Below are 15579 nucleotides of genomic sequence, written 5' to 3' on the forward strand. Positions count from 1 at the left end.
TAGTGTGGATTTCTTTTAATACAGTGCTACTGTGAGTCATCAGCTGCCAGTTTGTGGTGACTCCACCACAGTGCCAGGTGGGCTGGGATGCTTCAGGGACCAAATATGGTACCCTGACATATTGGGGGGGGGAGAATTGCCTGTCCACCATACCTGAGAAGCACTGCTTCAATACACACTTTTATTGCAATTTACTCTAATATAAGACATTTTGCATGTTATTTTCACCAATATATGCACACACACTTTGCGCACGTTTATGAATTACTGTGCATGTTACATCGCTGAAGAACTGCACTGCAAAATTCAGAAAAGTGTGAATATCAAAAGCTGATTGTTCTGCAGTTTGCTTATTGTTTCAGGAAGTGTGAAGTAGGCAGGCTGACCTTTAAAAGTGAATTGAATTTCTCCTCTAAGCCAAGCAAACAGACAGACACATTGCCACCCATTTGTGCAACTCCCAAGTGTTCTGTTCATGAGATATATATTGCATTGGATACAAGTCGAGGCATTAACGGTTGGTGGAAAAAAACCAAGTTAAACCAATATCTGCCAAGTGCAAGACAAAGCTGTGGGATGAAAGACAGGGCCCATTACATGGCATCATGAGATTGCCTTGGTGTCCGCTCATTTACAGAATTAAGGCTACGAAAATATCAACAGGCTAACAAGGTTGTACAGGCGACCTATCAAAGGTGGGCCTGTAATCTGCTTATTAAAAATAAGACCCACCAAAGATGCCCATTCAGTGTGACTTTAGCAGCTTAAAAGCTTAGTCTGCTAAGGGGGACGAAACAATAAGGACTCCAGACTGGCCTCTTGTTTTGACAAATCCAGCTAATTGGCACAGGATAACTTTCACTTCAGATAAATCTGAGAAGGACTGGGAGACAATGGCAGAGTCCAGCTTGCCCGTGGTGTGGGGGACACCTGGGTTCAAATCTTTACTCAGCCATGAAGCTTGCAGGATGATCTTTCATTATCTCTTTCACTAACTAGTGAAGCCTGCAACAAAATGTTGCAGGATGGAGCTCTTCTTCAGGAGCTAGGCCAACCACCTTGCCCATTTCCTGGATACTCCATCCCAGGGGTCAGCAAACTTTTTCAACAGGGGGCTGGTCCACTGTCCGTCAAACCTTGTGGGGGGCCAGACTATATTTTGGAGGAAAAAAATGTTCGAATTCCTATGCCCCACAAATAACCCAGAGACACATTTTAAATAAAAGGACACATTCTACTCATGTAAAAACACGTTGATTCTTGGACCGTCCGTGGGTCAGATTTAGAAGGCGATTGGGCTCGATCTGACCTGCCTTAGTTTGCCTACCCATGCTCCATCCCATTCCCGTTCCAACTTTCCATGTGCTTTCCCCTTACTGCCCAGTCAGTCAGCATTCTGTTTTCCCTGAATGATCCATCTAGATCAGTATTGGTTGATTATTTAATTTTCAGAATGACCAACGTCAGAAGTTTGATTCTGCTTGTTTAGGCCTCCCTTGAGATGGTGGTTTTCCCTCATTGGGGGTGGGCACCAATTATCACTGCATATGTCTTTGAAGAATAAATTTGCTTCTTGCTTAAGAAATAATACTTTGGATCTATTGTTAGTCCTGCTCAGAGCCTATCCATTGAAATTGGTAGAGATAGTTACCGTAACTTAGGTACATTGGTTCTTAATTTGTGTGTGTCCATAGATCTAATTGATCAGTCATTTACATCAACTGATTAACTGCTCATCCAGGAGCCAATATTATATCAATTCTGTTACAGCTGCATTACTACTTTGCAACTAATATTAAAGGCCCTAAATGGTTTCGGTCCAAGAATAGTGTATCTCCTTCTGTACCACCTTGTCTGCTCCCATCTCCATGCCCCAACTACAGATAGATACATGGATAGATGGGAAAGGAGACTAAAGGCCTTCTTGGCTGTTGCACCCAGATTATGGAGCAACTTTCCATGCAAAATGTGTTTGGCCTCTCCCTTGCTTTATTTTTTGCTGGCGATTGATTATATTTTTGTTTCTGAGTAATAAAGACCATGGGATTCAGATTCAAATTCCTTTTGTGTTGCCTAACAATCCATTGAAGAGCTTTGTTCGCAACATCATCCCACTTGGAATCATACAGCTTCTGCCTTAATAATAATAATAATATTTTTTAAAAAAAATTATATCCCACCCTCCCCAGCTGAAGCTGGGCTGAGAGCGGCTAACAACAATAAAAGTAGCACAGCATTCTAAAATCAGTTCCTTCTAAAATCAATTCAGAATCAAATTAATGGCAACCATTGGGCTAGAGTTCTATGAGGATTACCAAAGGAGGGGGTCAGACTGTGCCTTGGCCAAAGGCCTGGTGAACAGCTCTGTCTTGCAGGCCCTGTGGAAAGATGTCAAGTCCCGCAGGGCCCTAGTCTCTTGTGACAGAGCGTTCCACCAGATCGGGGCCACAGCCGAAAAAGCCCTGGCTCTGGTTGAGGCCAGCCTAACCTGTCTGTGGCCTGGGACCTCCAAGATGTTTTTGTTTGAAGACCGTAAGGTCCTCCGTGTGACATACCACGAGAGGCAGTCCCATAGGTACGAGGGTCCTAGGCCGCATAGGGCTTCCAGCACATGAAATGAAAACACAAATCCTCTTGCTTGGCAATAATGTGCAGTTGCAGACTGCCCCAAAATCCCTGGATGTAGGGCGGTATAGAAATTTAATAAATAAAATTAAAATACCTGGTGCAGGCAGGGACTTGAGAAAAGTGTTTAACATTTAAAATAGGCACACAATTAAAAAGAAAAAAAGTTTCATTTCTGTAGATAGGGCACGACACTTTTTTTAAAAAGTAGTTTAATTTTCTGCTTTATCCAAAGCATAAAAAGCACCAAAAATGGCATTTGGAGGGGGAGTTTGATGGCAGGCAGGTATTCTGATACTCTTCAACTCAGAAAAGAAATCTGAATGCTTAACCATTAAAAACAAAAAGTTATGCTTTTAATGGTATCAGCACAGAACTTCTCAGTAGAATTTTTATTAGCAATGAAGACAATTTGGTCCACCGCAAAAGGGAAATCAGCTTCTTGTATTAACTAAACACAGTCTTTGCTATCTAGAGTTCCTTCATCTAAATCATTCCCAGGCCACCAGAACTGGACATTCTGGGGTAATGCATAAGAATTCCACTCACCTGCTTCGTTGGTATTTCCATCCTGAATAGATTAAATAGAAAGGAGGCATTCTAATTGATGTCAGATGCTTCAGCCCCCTTTTGTTCCCCTCTCCTTTCCACCCACACACCATAGAAGGAGGAGGAGGAGGAAGAATCACTCCAAGCAATGTGGTTTCACTGATCTAGAGACCAGTTGAGGCCACTTAGACTCAATTACACAGGTTCACAAGAGAGGTCAAAGTAAGGAGTGGCTTAACAATGTCCCAGAGGTCAAGAACCCAATGCTGCTCCTTTAAAACTCCCCTGCACAGAGCCCATGACCCTGCTTACTGCATCTGTAAAACCAATTACAGCACAAGCTTCATCTGTTTGCAATCAGATCCTCATTTACAGCAGTTCTGAGGACCTCCAGGTTCATCTCTGTGACTTTACAGGTTTTTCTGCTTGTGGGTGAGGTGTCTGCTCTTTTCCCACTCTGAGTCCTTTCATAAGGTAAAAGGACAGTACTCAAACTGACCATTAACCTAATTCTCATGAAAACTAAAAAAATCAGTATGCTGTTTCTGCAGTAATTCAACGAGTTCTGGGTAAAGCTGGGAGAAACTGTCAATTTAGGCTTCTTTCAGTTTTTCAACCTTAAAAAATTAAAGTCCTCACTAAAATTCATCAGACATATACATTTTTCTATGCAATCTCCCCCAATTGCAGAGATTTTTTTTTGCAAGCAGTTTCCCTAATATAAATGCATTTTTGAACACCTGTAGGAATGGTTTTAGAATCTATTTTTATGTATATGTTATCTTTTTTTTTATCTTGTTGCAAGCAACTTTGAATTTTAAAGCCTCAAACTGTAAAGTGGTTTATAAGTTGGATACAAAACACAAAATTGTACTGAACCACTATTTTGTGCCTGAATCTTAATGAACCTCAGGATTCTAGGGGGAAAGAGAAAAGGATCCCAAAATGCCACTCTTGAGCTACAATACTGCAGCTAGTAATTTGTCACAAGATGAATAGAGGGAGCATATCTAAATTAAAGAGGACAAACCTGACCTCTACTTGACTTCAATTTAATAAATAGGCTAGCTCTTCCCCTGGGCTAAATTGATTTGACCTGTGCCCACAAACATATAAATTTTACTCACTGCACATTTACTGTAAGGGCAAAAAATAATAATGACACACATCTGTTCAATAAGGCCATTAAACATGTCATGTCATTTCAGGTATGGGGTGATCAGCATTCCTGGCATAGTCCAAGTGAATGCTACCATTTACAAGTTTTAAAAAGCAATGGAAATATGTAACTCCAAAAAGTGTGGCGAGGCAGAACCCTCAAAAGCCTTCACTAATATACAGTGGTACCTTGGTTTAAGAACAGTCTGGTTTGAGAACGATTTGGTTTACAAACTCCGCAAAACCGGAAAGAGTGTCTTGGCTTGAGAACTTTACCTCAGTCTAAGGACAGAATCCGAATGGTGGAAGGGCACCGGCGGCCTGAGGCCTCATTAGGGAAAGCACACCTTGGTTTAAGAACGGTTTCGGTTTAAGAATGGACTTTCAGAACAGATTAAGTTCGTAAACCGAGGTACCACTGTATTTGCATTCAGGACTGGTACCAGGTTTGAGGGGGCATTGGGAAAGCATTCCCTAGTGAGACATCTCCTCAGTTAGTGAACGCTGCTTGTGACAGCTATCAAAAGCACAGCTGTGCTGTGGGTGGCTAGATGTACCTGCCATTTTAATTTCCCGCAGTGCCTTTATATCATAGATTATGGCCCTCACGATGCTATTGGACCACACAAGAAATGGAGAAGCCCTAAAGACCTCTCTCTCAGGTCCTTTAAACTATTCCCATGTTATGGGCCCCTCATGCAGCACATAGTTAAACTCTGGAACCCACACAAGCGACTGGTGGCCACCAACCTAAATGGCTTTAGACAAATCCATGGACAAGAGAGCTATCCGTAGCTCCTAGCCATGATGACCCTATGACCTGCCTCCACAGTTGGAGGCAGCAATGCTTCTGAATACCAGTAGTTGGAAATTGCAGGAGGGGAGAGGACTCTTGTGCTCAAATCCTGCTTAAAGGTTTCCCACTGGGGCAGCTGCCCCCATGATGCCAGCTCCGCAGCAACCATCTCCTGCTTAGCCTCTGCCACTGAGGGGTTGAAGTCCTCCCCACCTCCCCAGTGAGGCTCTGAGTTCCAAAGAAGGGGTGATGAAGAGTGCTGATGGGTCTGCTTTCCTCTTTCCAGCCTCTGGAGTCACAAGGGGAGAACCTCTGTCTCTAGGTGCCAGCACTACACACATATATTTTCTCTCCTTCTCCTCCTCCTCTGTCTGGAGATGCAAATAATAATAATAATAATAATAATAATAATAATAATAATAATAATTTTTATTTATACCCCCCCCTCCCCAGCCAAGGCCGGGCTCAGGGTGGCTAACAAGCAATAATAAAAACAAGTTGAATGAATACAACTTAAAAACAAGATTAAAATACAACATTAAAATATTGAAACATTAAAACATTAAAATGCAGCCTCTTCACAGGAGGAGAAAGGAAAAAGAAAGAGGGGAAGGGAATCAAACTGACTCCAAGCCAAAGGCCAGGTGGCCTCTGTCTTACAGGCCCTGCGGAAAGAAATCAGATCCTGCAGGGCCCTGGTCTCATGAGACAGAGCGTTCCACCAGGCTGGAGCCGGTGTTGAAAAGGCCCTGGCATTGGTTGAGGCTAACCTAACTTCCTTAGGGCCCGGGACCACTAGGGTGTTGCTATTTATGGACCTTGAGGCTCTCCGTGGGGCATACTGGGAGAGGCGGTCCCATATGTACGAGGGTCCTAGGCCGTGAAGGGCTTTAAAGGTCAAAAGCAGCACCTTAAATCTGACCCTGTACTCCACCGGGAGCCAGTGCAGTTGGAAAAGCACCAGGTGAATGTGATCCCATGGCAGAGACCCCGTGAGGAGCCTCGCTGCAGCATTCTGTACCTGCTGGAGTTTCTGGGACAGTTTCAAGGGCAGTCCCCTGTAGAGTGAATTACAGTAGTCAAGCCTGGAGGTGACCGTCGCATGGATCACTGACAGACCTGAGAGAATATGAAGGGCCTGCTCAATCAGGCCAATGGCCCATCTAGTCCAACATCTTGTTCCTGCAACAGCCAACCAGATGCCCCAGTGGGTCTCCTCAGTCTGCTATCCAGTCTGCATGGGCAGATTCAAGGGCCCCCCTGATCAGCCTTGAGGAAGGGTAACGCAGCGGTGGAGGAAGCCGCTTGGGCACCTGGGGCAGCACCAAAATCTCACAAGATCTCATGGCGCATGCAATATTTTGCTGGAAGCTGCTGCTTCTGCTTCTTTGCAGGCTATGTCACACAACCCAGGTAAGGGAGGTGTGAGTGGGTGGACAACACGGCAGCACCCCCCCCCCCATGGGACATGGCAGCTCCTACTTCTTAGACTTGTCTTTAAACAAGATTTAGACTAGAGAGCCCTTCAAAAAGAGGGCACCTTCAAAGAGGGGGCTGTCCTCTGTAAAGTAGGTCAGATGGCCACCCTATCTGTGAAGCTCTGAGGACTCTGCAGAACCTCAGGAGATACCATAGGAACAAAGACCAACAGATACAAAAAGGCAAATTAACAGCTGCAGAGGAGAATTTTGCTTCAGCTTCTGCCCCTGCTCTGACCCAGATATAATCACCTATCCGCTCATTTATTCATCCTACTTGAAAATGGCCAGCTAAAATATCCTCCAGGGAAGTGGCTCTTAACCCCTGCTGCCTAGGCATAAGAACTTCATGACCTCTAGCTTTGCAGAAATTCAGCTGCCTGCAGGCATTTAAAAAAGATGTAGCCAAAGTTCAATTCAACTAATTAGGCTTCTCCATCATGAACCTAAGAGACATAGACAAGGCTGAGGCCTCAGTACCAATTTATCATGAATGCCCAGCTGGTGGCAGCAGGCAAACATAACAGTTGTGGTGTAGTGGTTAGAGTGCTGGACCAGGACCCTTGGAGACCAGGGTTCAAATCCCCACTCTGCCATGAACTCGCTTTCAGCATAACCCCCTCACAGGGTTATTGTAAGGATAAAATGGAGTGGAGGGGAATTAATGTATGTCACCTTGACCTCCTTGAATAATAGAATTGGAAGGGACTCAAGGGTCATCTAGTCCACACCCTGCAATGCAGGAATCTCAACTAAAGAATCCATGACAGATGGCCATCCAACCTCTACTTAAAAACCTTGAAGGAAGGAGAGCCCACAACCACCCAAGGGAGACCATTCCACTGTCAAACAGCTCTTGCTGTCAGAAAGTTTTTCCATATGTTTAGTTGGAATCTCCTTTCCTGTACAGTGGAAACTCAGGTTGCAAACATGATCCGTGTGGGAAGCACGCTCGCAACCCACAGCATTCGCAACCCACAGCGCTGCATCTGCACGTCCACGGGTTGAGATTCGGTGCTTCTGCACATGCGCAAAGCACGATTTAGTGTTTCTGCGCATGTATGAGTGTCGAAACCTGGAAGTAACCCATTCCGGTACTTCCGGGTTCGTCGCGGTGCGCAAACTGGAAACAGAACCTGAAGTGTCTGTAACCTGAAGTATGACTGTAACTTGAAGCCATTGGTTCGAGTTCTACTCTCCAGAGCAGGAGAAAACACGCTTGTTCCCTCTTCCATGTGACAGCCCTTGAGATATTTGAAGATGGCTATCATATCTCCTCTCAGTATCCTCTTTTCCAGGCTAAACATACCTAGCTCCTTCAGCTGTTCCTCATAAGGCTTGGTTTCCAGACCCTTGATCATCTTGCTTGCCCTTCTCAGTACATGTTCCAGCTTGTCACCATCCTTCTTTAATTGTGGCGCCCAGAATTAGACACAATTGGAGAGGCAGTGGTGGTTGGTACCCATTGGGACATGGAATGCAGGGTGACCAACAATAGGTGGCACCACAGCCAATGAAACAGTCAGAGCCAATGATATAAGCCAACTGTTACAAGGTTTGTCCCCATCCTTCTCCTCCCTGCTGAATTCTTCAAGGGCAACACTGAGACTAAGGAGGAGGAGAAAGCTGACAGGCAGGGTCACCTTCTGGATTGTAAGTAGGAAGGCAGAAAGGTGGGGTCTGGCTGAAGGCAGATGGAGGTTGGTGGGCCTGGGCCCCATTCACCCTAATGGACCAGCCTCCACTGGAGGTATCCTCACAACAATTTTGTCATGTAAATTAGGTTGAGGGAAGCTGGCTGGCTGATGATCACCCAGTGAGTTTCATTGGGGGGGGGGGGATAGTTGAACTTTTATCTCCAGTCTACCATCCTCTATGAGCTATGCATCCCTCCCCTGAGCTACTCTTTCTTGGGGCAGAGGAACCAGCGTTACAATCCTGCAAATGCCACCACCAAAGAAATTTCCTTTTTGAGACAAAAAGAACCTGAAAGATTGGCACATGGCTAAGCATGGACACAGCTGTCTCTGCAGGCTCTGAAACTCTTGTACAGAGAGATCTATTGGGAAGGCACTAGAACAGCTCCCAGAATGCTCCTAAATTTATGGTGAACAGGCTGGCTGCCCTGAAATATTTCTTTCCAAGTCATCAATGCCCACTTTCTAACACAGATCTCCCTGCACCCTTGGCAATGATAAATCTAAGCCACCAGCAGCCCCACCTCACCCTTTGTGACCTACCCTGCCATGAATCAAACAAGACCAGACATGAAAGTAAAAGGTGAAAGATTTATATGATCTGAAGAGAAACCAGAGAGGATATATTTCTAAATATATCTGGCAAGGGGGAAAAACCGAGGAAAAATATAAAATATTGATAGATGCTAAAGAGAGAGGAGGTTTTCCCCTGCTGGATACGAGATTATATTACGAAGCTTCCTGTCTGTGCTGGTTGAAGGAATGGTTGTCATTGAAGAATCTACATATCTTAGACCTAGAAGGTCATGATTATATACTTGGCTGGCATGCGTATTTGTGCTATGAAAAGTTGAAATTACATAAAGAATTTACATAAAGTAAATGTACATAAAGTACATAAATAAACCATATAATTAGGAAAAAATTGTATAGAGTATGGGATAAATATAAAAACTTATTGGAAAGAGAAACACCACTTTGGCTTTCTCCAGTAGAAGCTATGGGGATGAAGAAGAAGAATATGACGGAAAACTGGGAAACACAGGAATGTGTTAAAGGAGGAAGGTGGAAAATTTAAATCAAAAGAGTTTAAGGACTTATCAAGAATGTTAACATGGATGCAATCATCATTTAAACAAAGTATTTATAAAGGATAAGAAATGGGAGTTTGCGGAACAAGTATCTCAATTAGAAAGCGAGATCTGTTAGACTGTAATGTTAAAGTGATGTCAAAAATTTATGTTACTACTAGAATGGGAGACAAAAGATGAACAAGTGGAATCATCAGTGATACACTGGGCAATAGACATTGGTCACAATATAGAAATGGAGGTATGGGAACGATTGTGGAATATAGATATAAAATTTACAGCATGTTATGGTTTAAGAGAAAATTATATGAAAATGCTATACAGAGGGTATCTAACACCTACCAGATGGCAAAAATGCATAAACTGAAATCGAATGAGTGTTGGAAATGCAAAGAGAAAGAAGGTACCTTTTTCACATGTGGTGGTCTTGCAATAAAGCTAAAGCCTACTGGGAAATGATATATAATGAATTGAAAAAGATGTTTAAGATAACATTTGTAAAAAACACACACCAAAAAACAACAACTAGAAGCTTTTCTTTTGGGGATTATGGGATCAAAGGTACCAATACAGTATAGAAATTTATTTATGTATGCAACCACGGCTGCAAGAATGATATTTGCCCAATGATGGAAAGAAGAAATCCCGACAAGACAAGAATGACTACAGAAACTAATGGACTATGCAGAAATGGTGAAACTTACTGGAAGAATAAGAAACCAAGACAACATACTCTTTAACGGAAAATGGAAATCTGTTATCAAATATATACAAACAAATTGTAAACAAATTAAGATATTAGCAGAATTATTGTAAAAATATGCAATTTATATGAAATAGATGAGAAAAAGTATAAATAAATTTAATTAGGAAATTCTGGGGGAAATAGAGTAAATTTAAGGAACCATAGAAAGAAGGGGAGGGGAGTCAAGGTTCAGCATGTAACAAAAATTTTTACTGTATGATTTTTGTGTGTGTATATATATATGTGTGTGTGTGTGTGTGTGTGTATGAAATACCAGACATGAAAGGCAAATCTTGGATTGACCTCAGCCATGGGTAATGGAAATGAAGCAGATGCCAGGGGTATTTTGACCCACCCTACATCCATCATCAAGGTCTTTCAAAGAGAGAAAAGGCAACTCTTAACATCGTCCTGAGGAGAGAGGCAGAAATAAATCTTACAGCTTCCAATTGCTGGGTGTTTCCCAAACTCTTGCTGAAGGCACCACAGCAGAGGTGGGCCAGCTGGTGGGAGGTGGAGTCCAACAACATCTGGGTGGCCCAAAGTCCACCATTCCTGATTTACAGGATTAAACAGCAGTGTGGAACCTGCTATCCTCCAAATGCTGCTAGACTCCAGCTCCCATCATCCTAGGCCACGTGCTGGATCAAATCAAGGGTTCCTCTCTTCCACCTTATGGGGAGGGGGCAGCCCTTGAGGTATTACAGACCTGACCTGAGCCGTTTAAGGCTTTATAGGTCAAAACCAGCACTTTGAATTGGGCCCAGAAACTACAGTGGTACCTCGGGATGCGAACAGGATCTGTTCCGGAGCCCCATTCGCATCCTGAAGCGAACACAACTGCGTCCACGCATCTGCGTGTCGTGTTTTGCCACTTCTGCGCATGCATGTGACATCATTTTGACCGTCTGTGCATGCGTGCGCGGTAAAACCCGGAAGTAATGCACTCCGTTACTTCCAGGTTGCTGTGGAGTGCAACCCGAAAATACTTAACTTGACATTTATCCCGAGGTATGCCTGTAACTGGCTGCTCTATGTATAACTTGTTTCAGTAACCCATGGAAAATGGGTGGCTGGGTGGACGGGCATCTCTTTGTATTAAGAACTGATTCAATGAAGTTGTGAAATAATTCTAAATTCTAAACTTGTTTGTAGATTAATTGCATGTTTGAAACAGATACTGTTTTGAGTTTGACTGACAAGCCATGCAAAGTGGCCTGGGTTCTGACTACTGCTTCTTCATATTCCACCTCCCCTCCCACTGTGCAAATCACTATTGTTGCTGTTCTTGTGTAAATTCTCTGTGTATTTCCTATTTTTTACTAACTTCTAGTTTTTCATTAAACGAATGATTTCCCCCCCAGGCTCTTCCCTGGACTCAACTCTCGGGCCCCGGACTCTCGGCCTGGCACCCCTAAGAGCCTGTTGCCCGAGTGTCCTGCACCCCTAGTGCTTATGGGTAAGACGGCCCTGAGGAGAGACCGCCACCTTCCAAGGGAGTCCGTTCCACTGCTGAACAGATCTTACTGTCAGAAAGTTTTTCCATATGTTTAGTTGGAATCTCCTTTCCTGTAACTTGAAGCCATTGGTTTCAGTCCATGTGGTTTCAGTCCATGTGTTGGTTCAAGAAGGGAAATTACAGTAGATAGCTTCTCATTCAAACACAAAAGTCTAATTTCCCCACCATCCATATCTGTCACATGAGGCCTAGTGCAGATGACATCAGTACCATGAGCTTTGTCCCAAGAGAGACTACAGGGCACACCTATATATAGAAATCAGTTTCTATGCCTTAGCATAAAATGGAACAACATGACATCATTTGGCTCAGGATTACAGTCATTCAGCTGTACCAGCAAGTGGGAAATCCACCAGCATTAGACCATCAACCAAAGTTGATGCAAGCTGGTTGAGAGAAGAAGGGAAACACCATGACCCAACACCACCCAGCACTATGCCCAATCCATCCAAACTGACTGACAGTATTAGGAATGGCCTCCACTGAGCCAGCCAAAACCAGCAGAAGAGCCCAGCACCTGACCTCAACTGCAGGAAAGTCAAGCCTTCTCCTATCAAGCTTTGTGAGTTCTGCAAATAGCAATAAATAAAATAATAGTCCACTAGTACTGTATGTGATGACAGGGTGGTAGCATTAGAAAACAATCAAAATTGACAGTTTTGTCCATCCCTGGGACTGTATGGATGGTGACAGGTGTGTAATTAAAATTATCTGCAGAATGCAAAACAGGTCCCTAGAAGCTTCAGGTGCTGGATCGCACAGCACTTCCTAAATTTTACATATACTGTATATGTATTATCTCATTATGACATACATATGATGCCACAGCCATCATAGGCTAATATCTCACCCCATATCACTTTTCTTGTAAACAATATGAGAAAGGTTCTACCTTATCCTTTACAACAATTCTCAGTGGATCTAACAAAACATACATCCCTCTTGGCCTGGGCTGCCCATCCATTAGGCAAGGTGAGGAAACTGCCTCAAACGGCAGGATCCATAGCGACAACAGATTCCAATGCAGATCTTTATTCCCCTTGTTCCCAATGTAGATCTTCACTCTCTGCTTCTTCCCTGGCGGGAGGGGAGTGTTGTTTTGTTCCTCAGGTGCCAAAATGTCTTGGGCCAGCCATGCTCTGGGCCACAGCTGGAGAATTTGCTCTGCATGCAGAAGGTTAAAGGCTCAATCCCCATGTTGAAATGGACACTGTCAGAAATCCTGGAGAACCTCTGCCAGCCAGTGCAGACATTCTTGATTGTAAGCGGCAAGTTTTTATCTCTAAATTAAACTTCAATATGCTCAAACCTGTGGCCCTTTTGCTTTATCTGCAACACATTAGTCTGTTCAGTCACACAAGATCTGTGCAACAAGTGAGCACATATATTTAATGCACAGAGTAAATACGCTGCAGGAATGTCTTAAGTAGCCCCAGTCAGAGGATGTCATGAGAGTACAGATGCCTTGAGAGTATAGAGCAGCTAGCCCTGAAATGGCTAAAAAGAATCGCCCAACTAATCTTTTATGAATATAAAGCAGAGTTGCTCCACTGAACCAGAATGTGGAGTGGGTGTAGCTCAGTGGGTAGATCATACAGGCAATTCCAAGTTTAATCCTTAACATCTCCAGGTAGGACTGTGAGAGAATCCTCCCCACACCCCTGGGGAGGTGCCACCAGTCAGTGTTGGCAATATTGAAATAGACCAATGGTGTAACTCACTATAAGGCAGCTTCCTATGTACCCATTATAGCAAACGGTGGTATTACAGTAGTAGAACATCTGCTTTGTCGCAGGTTCAACCCCCATCTTCTCCAGATAGAGCTGGGAATACTCGCTGCCTCCTGAAACCTTGGAGAGCTGCTGCCAGTCAGCATAGACAGTGCTGAGTTGGATGGTCCAGTTGTTTGACTCAGTATAAGGAAGCTTTCTATGTAGATTCAGCTGAGACATTTAACACCCAATCTGAGCTAGCTTGGCTTCTGGAGGTGAATGTTTATCCTCCCAAGTGGCAGTATATGATCTCACAGTGAGTAATGTCTTCAAGATCTGGAGTTTTAAAATGACGTTAACAGCCCCCATCTGGGGGGGGGGGAGACTTGTCTCTCCTTCCAGCTGTGGTGACCTCTTATTTGTATGACCACAGACATTGAACATAAAACCCATGTTAAATCTTATTAGCCTGCCAAAGCCAGTACCCAGTCACTAACATGTGCTAGAATGACAATACTCTTCACAGCTGTCTATGGTCAGGGAAAGCAAGGTTCCTTGTCTGAAACCCTTGAAACCTGCTGCCAGATGATAGGCAGTGCTGTGTTACTGAGTAGCTCAGTCCCTGGCTGCAACTGCACATGCTTTTGAACTGTATGTGTGTGATGGGGAACCTATTGTAGCCCAAAAGCCATGTACCTTCTGGGCAACATTCCAGGGGTCGGGGAACATGCAAACGTGGGGAGAGCAACACAGCCAATTTTACCTTTGTACAGCATTCCACTTTCTACACACTCCCCTTTTCCTCCATCCAGGCAGCAAAGAGGTACCATCAGAGTTCTATGGACACATTCTAGCCAGGCAAAAACACTGAGGTTGCAAAGGATGGGTGGGTGGGGCTCAGTGAGGGGCATGGCCTTGGGACAATCCCAAGGAAGGTTTCCTCTGCCCTGTTCTAAAAGGTGGAGATCTTGCACACTGCTATGCAGAATAGTCCTGTATCAAAAGCACAAGTTGCCACCTCCACTTTAGACCAGGACAACAGCTGCATAGCCTATGGCACTGAATAATGTCCAGGAGCACTTTAGACCATAGAGCTCAGGCCTTACAGACCCATGAGATTGGAAAAGTTATGTGGATCTTTCCTTGAACAAAGACATTTTGGGCAGCAAGTCAAGCCCACCCCACAAAAAAAAGAAAGAAAAGAAACACAGACCCATCTCCCCCCTCCCCCCGCAAAATACCATAACATAGCTTAGCCAGCAATTTGCAACACAAGGTTAGCTGTCTGATGTCTGTCATTCATTAAGCACCCTAGCTTGACAGATGCTCTTTTAAAAAAGAAAGAAGGAAAACAAAGAATTATCCTGCAGGTTTCCCATTCACAAAAGAAAGACTTGTTTATGGTAATCTCTTTTTGATGTTCTGGATTCAGAGCTGATCCTCAGGGCCAGGCTGCAGACATCCAACCAATTGCATATAAAGGCAGGTGTTGCAATGTGTGGCACAACCGGGACCCATGAGGGTTGGGATCCACTGCCAGCAATTTAGGAAGGATGGTCCAGAGACGCAGGGTTGGTTAAATTGCAAGCAAAGCAGAGGCAGGGAGTCATTTTTAGCCCAAGGGCCACATTTCCTTCTGCGCAATCTGCTGGGGGCCACATGCCAGTAGTGGGCAGGGGCAGAAGGAAGTGGAACAATGGTGCAAATTTCATCCTCCTTCAGTTTCTACACACACACCTCTTTAGCCTCCATCCAGGCAAGTAAGAAGAAAAATTTGGAGTTCAAAGGTGCAACCCAGACAGACACAAACACTCAAGGAGGGTGCGAAGCAGAGACAGAAATTTGATTTGGGGAGAGTCCCAAGGACCAGAGAGGTCTGTAGGGCTGCATGTGGCCCCTGAGACTGAGGTTCCCCATCCCTGGGTTAAGATAATCAGGGCAAATGGACCCCTGGAATCTAAACAGATCAGCAAGGATGCTTTGATGGGGAATATTTAACCCACCTGTGTGGACTGTGGCTGCTACTGGGGAGACTTCGCTGCTTCTGATGCAGCTAGGGCTGGATTAACCATTAAACAAAATAAGCACATGCTTATTTTCCATTGTCAGATTTTAAACATTAATGGTCACATATTGCTCAGCTATGCATTCATTTTCTTTGTTGAAGTACATTAAAAATCTGAACAGGACAACCATGCAACAATCCTCT

The 15579-nt window shown here is 44.1% G+C and overlaps 2 protein-coding genes across 3 annotated transcripts in view; one reads left to right on the plus strand and one right to left on the minus strand.

The window, feature by feature from the left end:
• SLC31A2 (solute carrier family 31 member 2) overlaps positions 1-15579 on the plus strand; it is a 766698-nt gene that overhangs the window by 254512 nt on the left and 496607 nt on the right. The window lies entirely within an intron of this gene.
• The window catches only part of LOC309361395 (uncharacterized protein), a 149729-nt gene that overhangs the window by 133217 nt on the left and 933 nt on the right, over positions 1-15579 (minus strand). The gene's annotated exons all lie outside the window — the stretch shown is intronic.

The sequence above is a fragment of the Podarcis melisellensis genome (assembly GCF_964234715.1).
Source record: "Podarcis melisellensis genome assembly, chromosome: Z".
In the NCBI taxonomy this organism is placed as follows: Eukaryota; Metazoa; Chordata; class Lepidosauria; order Squamata; family Lacertidae; genus Podarcis; species Podarcis melisellensis.